Raw genomic sequence first — 15,475 nt, 5'->3', positions numbered from 1 at the left:
ATACCTGTTCCTTATTATGCCTAAGATGTTTGAAATGCAGAGAGATAGTGAGGTTAAGCTTTATAGCCTAAGTCGTTTGATAATAACAATAAGCTTGTCTTCTGGATGGTTAACAACCTAAGTTTGCAGACCAAAATTAGAGAAAAAGGAGCACTACAAGAAAGCCAACATTTTGGCCCTAACCTTCTAAGGTCAATTAATACTCAGGACATATGAGAACTTGTACTGTAACGTCATATACCTCGGTAGTGTCCCAATTTTTTTGATCACAAGATTATGGGGCCAAAAGTAAAGTGATTATTGATGTACATTGTGCCTATTGTGAATCACATGGAGTGAAAACACTCTCTCAGGCTTTCACAGAGAGCACATTGGCCAAGCAATGGCTGTGACTCATCCACATGGCTGACACTGACATAAGTTCTACAATCTGAGGTACATGATCTCAGGATAAATCCTGAGGGGATTTCAATGACCTTCTCAGACCCAAAAGCTACAACTCTTGTTGCACAGGTCCTGCTTTACCTTGGTCTTAACCATCAGTAGAAAAGTATGAATTTGAAATATAGGAAATAAAGCCATGCTATTATGTTGAGCTGTGGGGGACTCAGGTCAATAATTTCTGACATTGCCAGTTAAAAAGAAGACCCAAAGCTATTATGGGCTACTGGACTGTTTTAGAATATTTTGCTGAGTATACACACCTATAATTTTCAAATAACGGAACTTAGAATAAAAGGGGTATACCGATGAATGTCCATTTTGTATCTGTGTATTCAAGGTGGTTAGGATAGATATATAGTTACATTCTCTTAATGAATAAAATGATTTGTTCTAATGGTGTTTGTAAATAGGTTATCAAGTTCACATCTTGTACAGCAATTAACCACTAAGAATATATGCATTGTGTTAGTTATTGAAAGTGTCTTACCAATTTGATTTGAAATGGTCTCATTGCTATATATTTATCAATAAAATTATTTGAAAAGTAAAAAATAAAAATAAATGAAAAATAAAGATCCTCGGTGGAAAAAAACTTTTCTTCTCAGAGAGCAAATTACTCAAACAATGGCCATACTCTTGCAGATGGCTGAAAATCACAATAAATCTACAAATTGTTGTGCAAGGTTTCAGGTTAATCCTGATGGGATTTGAATGACCTTGTCAGACACAAAAGTTACATTTTTTTGTTATATAGGTCTTGCTTTATCTTGGTCTTATCCATCTAGCAGAAAAGTATAAACAAATTAAAGTCATATTAATATATTGAGCTGTAAATGGTTCAAGTCAATAACTTGTGACATTGCCAGTTGTGGTGATAACCCACTACAGTTATGGGCTTTTGGACTATATTGGATTTCTTTGCTGAATTCACACACCTACAATATTTCAGTGGCAATGGAATACCCCTATCTGACAAAACTATACAAAAAAATGATGGACATAAGTGAAGGTCTATTTGTATTGAAAACACACACACACACACACACACACACACACTCATACACACACATCTATCTATCATCTATCTATCTATATATTAGGTTAGATATACAGCTGCTTTCTCTTAGTTCAATGAGAAGAAAGTTGTGTCATAATAGCATATAGACAAGATGTTATGTCTGCATCTTGAATAACTATGAATAACTACTACAAGGACAATATGCAACATATTAATTATTGTAACTGTCGTATTAACCTGTTTTGAAAATCTCATTGCTATTTCTTTCTCAATAGAGTTAATTGAAAATATACCTATAGTATGTAAAAAGAATGAAAAATAAAAAATAACCAATTTCAAATTTTTTACACAGTAATTTAGAAATCTAACAATAAGCAACATTGTAGCAGGCCAGTCCTATGTAATTTTTTTCTTGTCTCTTGTTTTCTTTTATTACCTACTTTTTAAACAACACTTACTTGAGAGAGGATAACAATAATTGATATGACATTAGAAATAGTATGCATTTAGAAGACCATAATGACAGGCATTCCAAGCATGGCCCTAGTATTACACATTGCTATCCTTGGTGCAGTTGCTTATTTCACAGGTTTCAGCATATATAGTTATTCAGGTTGCGAATCCTACCAATTTAAAAAACATGATAGAGATTCCCAGGAAAGTTGCCTTTAGCATCTTGTGTATATAAAAGTATGGTTTTGCCTTTGTCATGTTTCCTATCTTTTCTCCTTGTCCTCTGTTCATTATTTAATCCTCAAATTCTCACTTTCCATTTACCTGTGTGATACCTTTCAATTTTTATTTAATCTTTTGATTTCTTATACTAGGGAGACTATAAGATATTTACAAATGTGGGTCTGGTTAATTTCACTTATGAGTATATCTTCAAGTGGCATCCACTTATACATTAAGGCTTTGAGTTTATCATTCTTTATAGCAGAGCACTACTCCACTGTATTAAAATAGCACATCTTTTTCATCCATTCCTCAGGTGACTCTCATTTTGGTTGATTCCAAGATTTGGCTATCACAATTTGGACTGCTATAAAGACAGGTACACATATGTCACTATATTATGATGTTTTCAATTACTTTTGGAAAAATTCCCAGTAGGGGGATATCTGCATCGAATGGGAATTTCAGTCCTAATTTTTAAGGAGTCTCCAAGTTGATTTCCACAATATTCTGGGAGTTCCAAACTAAACTCACCAGCAGTGGAGATCAGTTTGTTTTTCCACACAGCCTCTCCAACATTTGTTGTTGGTTGATTTCTTTATGACAGCCAATCTTTCCGGAGTGAGATGATATCTAAGTGTTGTTTTAATTTGCATTTCATGGAAGGCTAGTGATGTGGAGCATTTTTTATGTCTTTATTAGCATGTAGGATTTCTTCCTCTGAGAAGTGTGTGCTCATCTCTGATGGTCATTTCTGGATTGGGTCTTTAAAAATTTGGGGGCCCTAATACTTTTTAGCTCTTTATAAATTCTCGAAAGAAGGCCTTTGTCTGAGTGTTTATTAGTTAAGATATTTTTCAAATTTGTGGGCTGTCTCTTCAGTTTGTTGGTAATTTATTTTGACAGGCAAAATCTTCTCAATAAGAAGAGGTCCCAGTTGTTAATTCAGTCAAGTATTAGCTGTGCAGTTTGATTTTTTTTCATGAAGTTTCCCTGTTCCTGTGTCATCAAGATTTCTTCCTACATTCTCTTCCAGGAGATTTAGTGTTTCTGTCTTAATGTCTAGATCTTTAATCTATTTTGATTTCAATTTGGTGCCTGGTGATAGACCTGAATCCAGTTTTAGTTTTCATCATGTAGAGAACCAGTTTTTTTCAGCACCATTTGTTAAAGGGGTTATCTTTCTTCCAGTAAGCATGTTTGGCCCATTTGTTGAAGATAAGGTGGCTGAGTGTGTTCATAGTCACTTCTTCATCTTCTAATCTATTGTATTTATCCTCAGGTCTATTTTTTTGCCAATACCATGATTATTTTATCACAGTAGCATTGTAGTATAATTTCAAGTCAGGAATTATAATGGCTCCTGCCTTGTCTTTGTTGCCCAGGATAGACTTTGTTATTTTAGGTCCTTTCTTATTCCAAATCAATTTTAGGTCATTTTTTAGGTCTGTAAGGTATATCGGAGGGTTTTGTTGTTGTTGTTGTTTGCTATTGTGTTTTTGTTTTTTGATATAGGTTGTTTTAGACTTGTGTAACAATTATGGGCATATGTTCATCTTCATCATATTGGTTCTTCCTATCCTGAAGCAAAATGACATGAATGTCATTTCATTTTCTGAAATCCTCTATGATCTCTCTTTTCAGAATACTGTAATTTTCGTTGAATAGATCTTTACCTTCTTTAGTTAGATTAATTCCAAACTATTTCATTTTCTGTGGTGCTGTTGTAGATGAACTAATGTCCATCTTAGTGTGTTTGTTTGCTGTGTAGAGGAATAATATTGACTTTTCATTATTATTTTGTATCCTTCTATGCTACTGAATTTGTGTATTAATTCTAATAGTTTCTCAGTGGATTTTTTGGGAGTTTCAAGTTGAGTATCATGTCCTTTGCAAATAATGATAGTTTAACTTCTTCTTTATTTATTCTTATTTCTTTTATTTCTCTCTCTTGTCTTATGCCTCTAGCTAATGATTCCAGAACTATATTGAATAGGAGTGGTGACAGAGGACATCCTTATCTTGTACCAGATCTGAGGGTATAAGTTATAAGCTTTTCACCATTTAAAATTATGTTAGCCATTGGGTTGTCATAGGTAGCTTTTACCAGCTTGAGCTAGAGGTCATCTATTACAGTCTTCTGTAGGACTTTGAATGTGAATAGAGTGGGACTTTGTCAAAGTTCTTTTCTTGCATCATTTGAGATGCTCATGTGATTTTTGGATTTGGTTCTATTGATATACAGTATTATATTTATAGATTTATATATATTGAACTATATTTGCATCCCTTCCTAGTTACGGTGTATAATCTTCCTAATGATTAGCTGTATTCTGTTTGCTAGGAAATTTTTTAGGATTTTTGCATCAATGTCGTGAAGAAGACTGACCTATGGTTCTCTAAACTAAAAAGTCTCATCATTCCCTTGTTTTGTTTTCAGTATAATACTTGTCTCTAGGAATGATTTTGGTATGATTGTTTCCTTTCGAATTTAATTGAAGAAAGTGAGGAGTATCCGAATTATATCTTCTCTAAATTTCTTGAAGAATTCAACTATGAATCCATCAGAACATCGAATTTTCTTTATCTGTACATTTCTTTTAAATTACATTTTGATTTTTTTATTGGTTCTTGTTTTGTTATTGAGTGTTCTTTTATCTTCTTGTTTCAGTTTTGGTAATTTGTATCTTTCTAGGAAGCTGTCCATTTCTTCTGTGTCTTCAATTCTATGAGACTAATGACTCTCAAACTAAATATTTATGATCTGAATTTTCACAGGGTGTGTGGTAATTTCACCATTTTCATTCCTTATGGCTTGTATTTAAGTTTTATCTTCTCTCTTTTTGATGAGGTAGTCTAAGAGCTTAACAATTTTACTTAATGATTCAAAGAGCCAGCTTTTTAGTTGTTAATTTTTATATTGCTTTCTTCATCTCGATTGAATTAATTTTTGCTCTATTCTTTATAATTTCCTCCCATCTTTAGGCTTTGTGTTTGGTTTGCTCTTATCTAGACATTTGAGGTAGAGCATTACGATATCTATTTGTTCCCATTCTCTTTTCCTAATTTGTGAGTTCACAGCTATGAAGTTCCCTTTAAGAACTGCTTTCATTACATCCCATAGCTTCCTATATATTGTGCTTGAATTTTCATTGAATTGTAGATATTGTTTAATTTCTTATTTAATTTCATCTGTAACACCTTGTTTGCTGTGGAAGGTGGTGTTTAATTTCCATGTATTTATGGTTTTTTTTCTGATTCTTTTTTCATTTGTTTCCAGTTTCATTGCACTGTGGTCACATAATATGCATGGGATAATTTCTGTTTTCTTGCATATACTTAAGCATGACCTATGGACTAGTATGTGGTCTACTTTAGTAAATTTCCCATGTACAGCTGAAAAAAATGTATATTCAGCTGTGATTCGATTGTACACTGTATATTTCCAATAAGTCCATTTGTTTCAAGTTCTGGTCCAGTTCTACTACTTCATTGCTGTTTTTTTGACTGCTTGACCAATATTTTTGGGATAAGGGGGTGTAAAGTTCTCCTGATAAGATTATGACATTGGATATTAGATTTTTCATGTCCGTTAAGGTTTGTCTTATATAGCTGGGTGTTCCCAAGTTTGGTGCATACGTATTTATGAGTGCTACCTCTTCCTCTTGAATTTTTCCCCTAATCAGTATGTAATGGCCTTTTTATTTCATTTGATCATTATTGGTACGAAGTTGAGTCTATCTGCGAACAACATTGTTACCCCTGCTTTATTCTGAGGTGCTGGGGCATGTAGTATTGTTTTGCATTGCATGAATTTCAGCCTATAAATTTCTTTATGAGTTAAGTGTGTTTCTTGTGTATAGCATACTGCTGGATTTTACTTCCTAATCCATTGGTTCAGTCTATTTCTTTTAATTTGTGAATTGAGTCTATTTACATTGATGCTTATAAATGAGATGTATTGACTTATGTTTAATATGTTATTTACCACCTTTTCTCCTGTGTTGAATTGTTTACCTATTTGATGAGTTTTTTTTTTTTTTTTTCTCATTTGTGGAGTTCTGCTCAGTTTGGTCCTTCTCTAGTATACCTTTATGTAGTCTGTGTAGGATTGGCTTTATAATCATGAAATTCTTTAATTGTTTTTTGTCATGGAAGTATTTCACTTCTTGGTCAAATTTCAAAGAGAGTTTTGCAGGTTATGGTAGTCTGTGCTGGGTTTGTTTTCATGGAGGATTTGAAATACTCTGCTCCATGCTTTTCCTGTCTTCATGATTGGTGAATTGAAGTCTGCTGTTATTCTAATGGGTTTTCCTTTAAACATGATCTGTTTCTTTTTTCTAGTGGCTTTTAGTATATTATTATTTGCTGGATTTCTGTGTTCTTGAATATTATATGTTGGGTGTATTTTTATTTGGGTTGATGTTATTTGGAGTTCTATGTGCTTCAGTTTCCTAAATGTGAGATCATTTCCCTATATTTAGGAAATTTTCTGTTAGTACTTCTGCCTATATTCTTTTTATATTATTTGTATTGACTCCTTTTTTCTCCTTGATGCTTATTAGTCTCATTTTTTTTCACCTTTGCATCATATTCCAGATGTTAAATTATTTTTTGTATCCTAGTTAAGAGATCTTTTCCTCACTTTTCACTACCTGTGACGTTGTCTTTGGGACCTGATGTTCTATCTTCATTTTAATTCAACAGTTTTGTCAGTTTGTATTTGAGATTTTAAGTTCCTGTATATCTCTTTGACACTGTTTCATGTGATCTATTTTTCTTCTGTATTGCTCATATAGGGATTCCATCGCGTTTCTAATCTCCTCTATTGTCTTGTTTAGAAGCAATTTTAAATTCTTTCATTATCATTTTCTTTTCTTTTTTTACTTCAGAGATTTTTTTCTGATCTGATTTGCTCTATACATTTCTGTAGTTGGTTCTTTACTTCAGAACTATTAATTCAGAGATTTTTCTTTAATTTTAGAGGTTATTTCTTATCTGATTTCTTCTATAACTTTCTACAGTTGTTTGTTTCCTTCATAATATTCAGATTAATACTAATTCAGATATTTCAGCTGTGTTATTTCATTTTTTTTTTGCTGTTCTAGTGTCTCCTGCATTTGCTCTGCATGGTCTTGGGTACTGAGATTGCATTTTGCTCCTTGTATTTGTCATTTTTTGTGGCACTGTCCTCCGACCTTTGGTGTAGAGATTTGGCACAGCTATAATCTTATCACCTAATGTAATTCTTAAGCAAGGTAGATTATATGTTTAAGGCAGTTGTAGTTTTGTATTTACAGAAATACAATTAGGAACACTAGAAATGGGTAGTGATATTTAGCAGTTGACAAACTTTTGTTTTGGTGCTTTAGAGAGTAAGAGCAAGCATTATATCTGTGCATCTAAGAAGATACTAAATTGTGAAATTGGATTTAAGTTTGTTCCCAAATGTGCTGTCTGATCACCTCACTTTGATGTACCTAGCATCTTTCTGGAAGACTAGTTTACCCTGGTTTCCTTTTGCCCCCTTTCACAGTTAAGCAAGAGGATGAGGCTGTCAAAATCTGGGACTAGGAAAGTGTCTCACTTTAACAGGTCTGGATATATGAAGTTTAAATTCATCCCAGTGTGCCTGGATCTGGCTTTTGTGCTCAGCTTTTTCCTGCTGAAACCCATGGAAGTGAACCCACTGTGCCCCACTGGCAAAATGTGATGTTCCTGGATTAGCTGAGTGATTCTGGTTCCTAGTGTTCCTACAGAGAATTCAGCTGGAAAGTTTCACACCAGGCTTCTGGGCTGGGACTAGGCTGTGTAAGGAGGGGTCCGGTGCTGGCAGAGGAATGGAAGATCTCTCTCTCTCTCTCTCTCTCTCTCTCTCTCACACACACACACACACCAGGCCTGGGCTGGGTTGGAGGGGTACGGCAGTGGCAGCGGTGTGGAAATACTCCCTCCCTACACACACACACAGGGCCTGGGCTGGGGCGGGAGGTGTATGGTGAGTGTAGAGGAATGAAAAGTGTCACTCACATGCCAAGCCTAGGCTGGAACTTTGGAATGGCAAATTGTGCAGACTCATAATTTAAACCATCTCTGAAGTGCTTGCCTTTTCATTTCTTTGAACAGAGAAACTGGAGGATTTTTTTCCCTTTCATTTCTATGGGCACCAAGACTTCAGTACATTTAAAGTCTACTCATTCTTTAAGTAAAACTGATTCTTCCTGCTCTATGATTTTGTTTCTAACCGCGAATACTTAAGCGAGAAAGGCTAAGTCTCTCCAGGGATTTGGGAAGCCAGGCATTCTAAATCCTGTTTCCAAACATAACAAAACACAATTTCAGTTAAAATTCACACTGGAAACCAAACTAATTCACAGAGCCAACTATGCCAAGAGTTTAAGGTTATGCAGGCTCTTAAGAAAAAGTATTCCCAATGATTATGCCTTTTCCAGAGACTTTTGAGAAAAACTTCAGAAGAATTTTTTTCCTTTGGTTGAGGCTGCCTTAAAAGTGGTTTTGGTGTGTCATGGAGAGCTAGGAATCAAATTATGGTCCCTGGAGTCTGACTGAATTTGGCGAAGCAAGCGCTTCAAATGACTGCACTAACCAGCAAGGCAGATTCCTTATCTCCTATTTATTCCTTAGGGTACCAAGGCCTCAGTACACTTTAAGGTCTCCCATTCTTTAACTGGAGCTGCTACTTTCCGCTTTATGATTTTTGTTTCAATGTGAGAGTTCTTAAAGGACAAATCACAGCTAAGCTCAGGACCTTTGGGTAGCAAGGCACACAAAGCATGTTCTCTTATACAATGAAACACAGAAATCTGGCTAAAATTTCACAGCAGAAACTAAACTTCACAAAGTCCAACTAAGCCAATAGTGACAACTCATGAACGGTCCTAAGAAAAAGGATCCATGAAGTTGCAGTTTTTGCAGTTCCTTGTACACAGAAACTGGAGAGAGATAGTTTTTCTCCTATGCATTCCTATAGGTAGCAAGACATCAGTACACCTTAAGGCCTGCAGTTCTCTGAGTAGAGCTGAGCCTTTCTGCTCTATGCTTTGAGTTTCTATGCAGATTTTCTTTTCAGAACTGGGAATTGAACTCAGATCCTTGTGCTTGCCAAGGATTATTCTACTGAGCCATCTCGCTGGCCCCTTAAGTGGGAGTTCTTTTGCGATTAAGGCCAGCTAAGCTCCAGGGCATTGGGGAAGCCAGGCACTCCAAAGCCAGTTCCCACACACAGTGAAATACAGAAGTACTGCTTGAAGTTCACACTGGAAATCAAACTAATACACAGAACCACAGTATGCCGAAAGTTGCAACTCACGCAGGCTACTAAGAAAAGGAATACCAGAAGTTTATTCCTTCACAGGACCTTTTAGAGGAAAGTTTAAGAAGGATATTTTCTTTTTCGGCTCATGCTGCCTTAAAATCGGTTCTGGTGGAGCATGTGGAGTTGGAAATCGAACCACAGTCCCTGGAGCATGACGAAATTTGGCCAAGCATGCACTTTAAATAACTTAGTTAAACGGAAATACTCCTTTAGAAAGATTCTTTCTCTAAAATTTATTCCTAAAGGCACCAAGGACTCACTATACTTTAAGGTCTACAATTCTCTAAATAGAGCTGATTCTTTCTGCTCTATGACTTGTTTTTCTAACCAGGATTTCTTAATGGAGAAAGGATATTTAAGCTTCACTGCCTTTGGGAAGTTAGGCACTCCAAGCACTCTTCCCGTACACAACAAAGACAGAACTCCAGCCAGATGTTCACACTGGAAATCAAACTAATTCACATAGTTCAGCTATGCTGAGTGTGGCTATCCATGCAAGTTCTTAAAAAAATTTTCCCTTAAGTTGATGCCTTTCCAGGACCTTTTACAGAAAAACTTCAGAAAGATTTGAGTTTCTTTGGTTGGGTCATATTGCCTTAAAAGCGGGAATTGTGTGGCATGCGGAGACGGAAAAGGAATGGCTATACCCAGATATGGACAGAATCTGTTCAAGCAAGTGCTTCCAATAACTGCACTAACCCACAAAGGCCCTTTAGACATATTCCTTCTCTCCCATTTCTTCTTTTTTTAAAAATAATTTTAATAAGAAACAAATATCAATGAAACAGTTTCATAACTGATTACTAGCACATTTTCAAAAAATTAATACATTGTACATTGTTGTCTTGGTGGTTATTCGTTGTACCAGGTGCAGACATGATATGCTGTCTCAAACACTATTACAGCAAACCTCTCTATTCGTTGAAGTAAGATAATGGAGCTGTATATCTATCCTAACTATTTTGAGTATACAGATAAAAATGGTAGTACATTACTATCTCAATTATTGCTTAGTTTTGTAAGAGAAGGACATTCCATTGTCACTCAAATACTGTAGGTGCATGAATTCAACAAAATGTCCCAATATTGTCCAGTAGTTCATAATAGCAGTGCGTTTTCTGTCAGACTGGCAATGTCCAAAATTATTGACTGGAGCCTTTTATAGCTCAGCATATTAATATGGCTTTACTTTTTGAACTTAGTTTTCATACTTTTCTACTGGATGGTTAAGACCAAGTTAAAGGATGACCTATATAACAAGAAATGTAACTTTTGTATCTAATAGGGTCAGTCAAATTCTGTCAGGATTTATCCTGAAACCTTGTCCCGCAGTTTGTATATCCTTTGTGAGTGTCAGCCATGTGGATGAGTCATGGCCATTGCTTGACCAATTTGATCTCTGTAAAATCCTAAATGTTTTCTCTCCATGTGACTCTCCTTAGTCACACTCTGCATTGTCAATCACATTCCTCTGTGGCCCTATAATCTTCTTGACCAGAAAATTTGAGACACAACTGAGTTACATAATATTACAGTATAGGTTCTCCTATGTTCTGACTCTTCACTGAACTTGAAAGGCTAGGGCCAAAATTTTGGTTGTCCTTGCAGTCAATCTTTTTTTCTAATTTTTGGTCTGAAGACTTAGGTTTCTAACCCTCCAGAAGAGAAGCTTATTATTAACCTACAACATATGCAATTAGTTTTAACTTAACTATCTTTGTGAATATCAAACATCTTAGGAGTAACATGGAACAGGTATTTTCCATCAAGTATTTATATGTTAAAATTTAAGTCCATACAGAATATGAAGAAAAAAATTAAAATATATTTTAAAATTGGAATAAATAATTAAATATTTTTAAACAGAACTTTGGAAATCTAACTATGTGAAGCATTGTAGCAAGACAGTCCTGTGACATTATTTTTCTTCTCTCCTTTTTTCATTTATTACCTTTTTAAAAATAAACTAACATTTACATGAGAGACAATATGGCAGTAATTGGTCATGAAAAGCAGCACAAACTAGAATTCTAGAATGCCAGGGATTCCAAGCATAACCATACCATCACATATTGCTTTCTGCAGTGTGGTTGCTTGGTTCACAGGTATCAGAATACATAGTTAGTCAGGGTGAGAATCCTGCCAATTACCTGCTAGTTTCAAAAATATACTGAAGATTCTCAGGACCAGTGCCTTACCCATATAATGCATATAAATGTATGACTTGCCCCTGTCATGTTTTCTACCTTTTCTCCTTTCCTTCTCTTCATTGTCTAATATTCAAGTTCTCTTTTTCATTTTAATTGTGTTATGACATTGTATTTTTATTTCTACCTTTGAGTTCTTACCCTAGGGAGAGTATATGATATTTACACATGTGGGTCTGGTTTATTTCACTTATGAGTATATCTTCAAGTGGCATCTACTTATATATAAAGCTTTCAAGTTTATTATTAGTATTCCATTGTGCGACAATACCACTTCTTTTTCATCCATTCCTCAGGTGATGAGCATCTTGGTTGTTTCCAAGATTTGGCTATCAAAAGATGTGCTTCTGTAAACATAGGTAGACATACATCACTATGATGTGAAATTTTTAGTTCCTCTGGGAAAATTCCCAATAGGGGGATACCTGCTTTGAGTGGGATTTACAGTTCTAGTTTTTTTTTTTTTTTTTTTTCAGTACCAGGGATTGAACTCAGACTCTTGCGCTTGCCAGGCAAGGGCTTATCCTACTGAGCTCTCTCCCAGGCCCCACCATTCTAGTTTTTTAAGGAGACTCCACACTGATTTCCATAATGGTTGTACCAGTCTGTATTGCCCTCGGAAGTGGAGAAGGGTTCCTTTTTCACCAACCATCTCCAACATTTGTTGGATGATTTCTTTATGATAGCCATTCTTTGTGGGATGAGATGGTATCTCAGTGTTGTTTTAATTTGCAATTCATGAATGGTTAGTGGTGTGGAACATTTTTCATATATGTATTCACTTCTTTAATTTCATCCTATGAGAAATGTGAGTTCAATTCGGATGCCCATTTCTGTATTGGGTCTTTAAATTTTGGGGCACTAGTGTTTTTTAGTTATTTAAAAATTCTAGAGAGAAGACCTTTGTCTGAGTGCATATTTGTCAAGATTTTTTCCAAATTTGTGGGTATCTTTTCACTTTCTTGGTAATTTCTTTTGACATGCAAAAATTTCTCAATAAAAGGAGTTTATCTCACTCAGTTGTTAATTCAGTTGTTAATTCTTTCAAATGTTACCTGTGGGATTTAGTTTTTGCGCATGAATTCTTTTCCTATCCCTGAGACTTCAGCAGTTCTTCCTACTTTCTATTCCAGGAGATCCTGCATTTCTCTTCTAATGTTTAGGCTTTTAATCTATTTTGACACTAGCTTAGTGCAAAGTGATACTCCAGGTTCAATTTTTATGTATGTAGAAATCCAGTTTTTCCAGCACCATTTGTTAGAGAGGCTATCTTTCTTTCAGTAAGTGTGTTTGGACCCTTTGTTGAAGTTAAGGTGGCTGAGTGTATTCATAGAAGCCTCTGCATCTTCTAATCTACTCCATTGTTCCTCCGGTATATTTTGTTGCCAGTACCAGGCTGATTTTATCACAGCAGCTTTGTAGTATAATTTCAAGTCAAGAAATGTAATGCTTCCTGTCTTGTCTCTGTTGTCCAGGATTGTCTTTGCTTTCCTAGGTCTTTTCTGGTTCCAAATAAATTTTAGGTATGATTTTTCTAGGTCTGTAAAGTATGTTGGTGGTAGTTTCATAGGGATTACATTAACTTTACAGCAATTTTGGGAATATGGCCATCTTCATAGTGTTGTTTCCTCCTATCTGGGAGCAGAGAATATCTTTTCATTTTATGAAATTCTCTACCATCTCTTTTTACAGATTATTGTAATTTTCCTTCAAAAGACTTTGACTTCTTTAGTTAGATTAATTCCAATTATTTCATTTTCCTGGTGCTATTGTAAAAGGCATTGTTTCTATAATTTCCCTCTCAGTGTGCTTGTAATCTGTGTAGAAAAATGCTATTGTCTTTTTGGTATTGACTTTGTATGCTGCTATGCTACTGAGTTTGTGCATCCATTGTAGTAGCTTCTTCATAAAGTTTTTTGGGTTTTCTATGTAAAGAATCATGTCATCCTCAAATAACAATAATATAAATTATTCTTTACTTATTCTTATTCCTTTTATTTCTGTCTCTTGTCTAATTGCTCTCGCTAATGATTCTAGAACTATATTGAGTAAGAGTTGGGATAGAGAACATCCTTATCTTGTAATAGATATTAGAGTAAAACATTTCAATTTTTCCCCATTTAGAATACTGTTAGCCATTGGAAAGTCATAGATGGCTTTTAAAAGATTGAAATAAAGGCCATCTATACCAATTTTGTGTAGGACTTTGGACATGAATGTGTGTTGTATTTTGTCAAAATTGTTCTCTGCATCAATTCAGATCATATTTGGTTTTAAAATTTTGCACTATTGATATAGTGTATTACATTTATAGATTTGCATATCTTGAACTATGACTGCATCCCTGGCATGAATCCTACCTCTTCATTGAATAAAATCTACACTTTTTTATGTTGATTCTTCCATGTTTTATTCTATTTTCCATAATTTTCTTGAGAAACAAATAGCAATGAGACAGTTTCAAATACGATTACTAGGACAGTTTCAATAATTAATGTATTGCACGTTGTTGTGGTTTTTCATTGTACAAGATGCAGACATGATATCTTGTTTACAAAGACTAATAGAACAAATATTTCTATTCACTGAGATAAGAGAATGCAACTGTATATCTATACTATTTTGAATATACACATACAAAATGGTCTTTCATTTTTATACCCTTTTTTTGATAGTTTTGTCACTTAAATATTATAGTTGTATGAATTCAGCAAAATATCCCAAAAGTCCTGTAGTCCATAATAATAGTGGGTTTTCTGTAAGACTTAAAATATCAGAATTGTTGACTTGAGCGTTTTACACCTCAGCATATTAATATGGCTTTACCTTTTTATTTCATTTTTATACTTTTCTGCTGAATGGGTAACACCAAGATAATGCAAGACTTATATAGCAAGAAACATAGCATTTGTATCTCATAAGATCAGTCACATCCTCTCAGGATTTATCCTGATTCACTGTACCACATTTTATAGATCCTTTGGCAGTGTCAGCCATGTGGATGATTCCTGGGCATTGCTTTATCAATTTGCTCGCTGTTAAAGCCTTAGGGAATGTTTTATCTCCATGTGACTCTTCTTAGGCACACTCAACATCATCAATCACTTTCCTCTTTGGCCACATAATCTCCTTGATCAGCAAATTTGGGACACACCTGAGTTACATGATTTTATACTACAGGTTATCCTATATCCTGAGTCTTCATTGACCTTGAAAGGCTAGGGTCAAAATGTTGGCTGTCTTGTAACACTCATTTTACTCTAATTTTTGTTCTGCAAACTTAAATTGTTACCATTCCAGAAGAGAATATTATTATTACTACACTATAACCTAGGCTGTTGAGCTTAATGTCACTCTCTGTCTGAGAATCAAACATCTTAGGTATAACATATAACAGGTATTTATCAGCAAGAATTGATATGTTAAACATTATGTCCCTATAGAGCATGAAAAAAATAGAAATAAAAAATTACACATTTTTATACAGAAGTTTAGAATTCTAAATATGTACAGTATTGTACCAGGACAGTCCCTCAACACCGCTTTCCCTGTCTCCTGCCTTCATTCACTACATCCTTCTTTTTTTTTCAAAATTTTAATGATAAACAGCAATGAGACAGTTTCAATTCAAATTGGAAGTACAGTTTCAACAAATAACACACTGCATATATTCATCTTAGTGGTTAATTGCTGTACAAGATGCGGACTTGAGATCCTATTTACAAACACCATTAAAACAAATTATTCTATTCATTAAGAGAATGCAACTATATATCTATCCTAACCACTTTGAAT

This window comes from Octodon degus, unplaced genomic scaffold (genome assembly GCF_000260255.1).
Source record: "Octodon degus isolate 3935 unplaced genomic scaffold, OctDeg1.0 scaffold00115, whole genome shotgun sequence".
NCBI lineage: Eukaryota > Metazoa > Chordata > Mammalia > Rodentia > Octodontidae > Octodon > Octodon degus.
Note: the sequence above shows the minus strand (reverse complement) of the source record.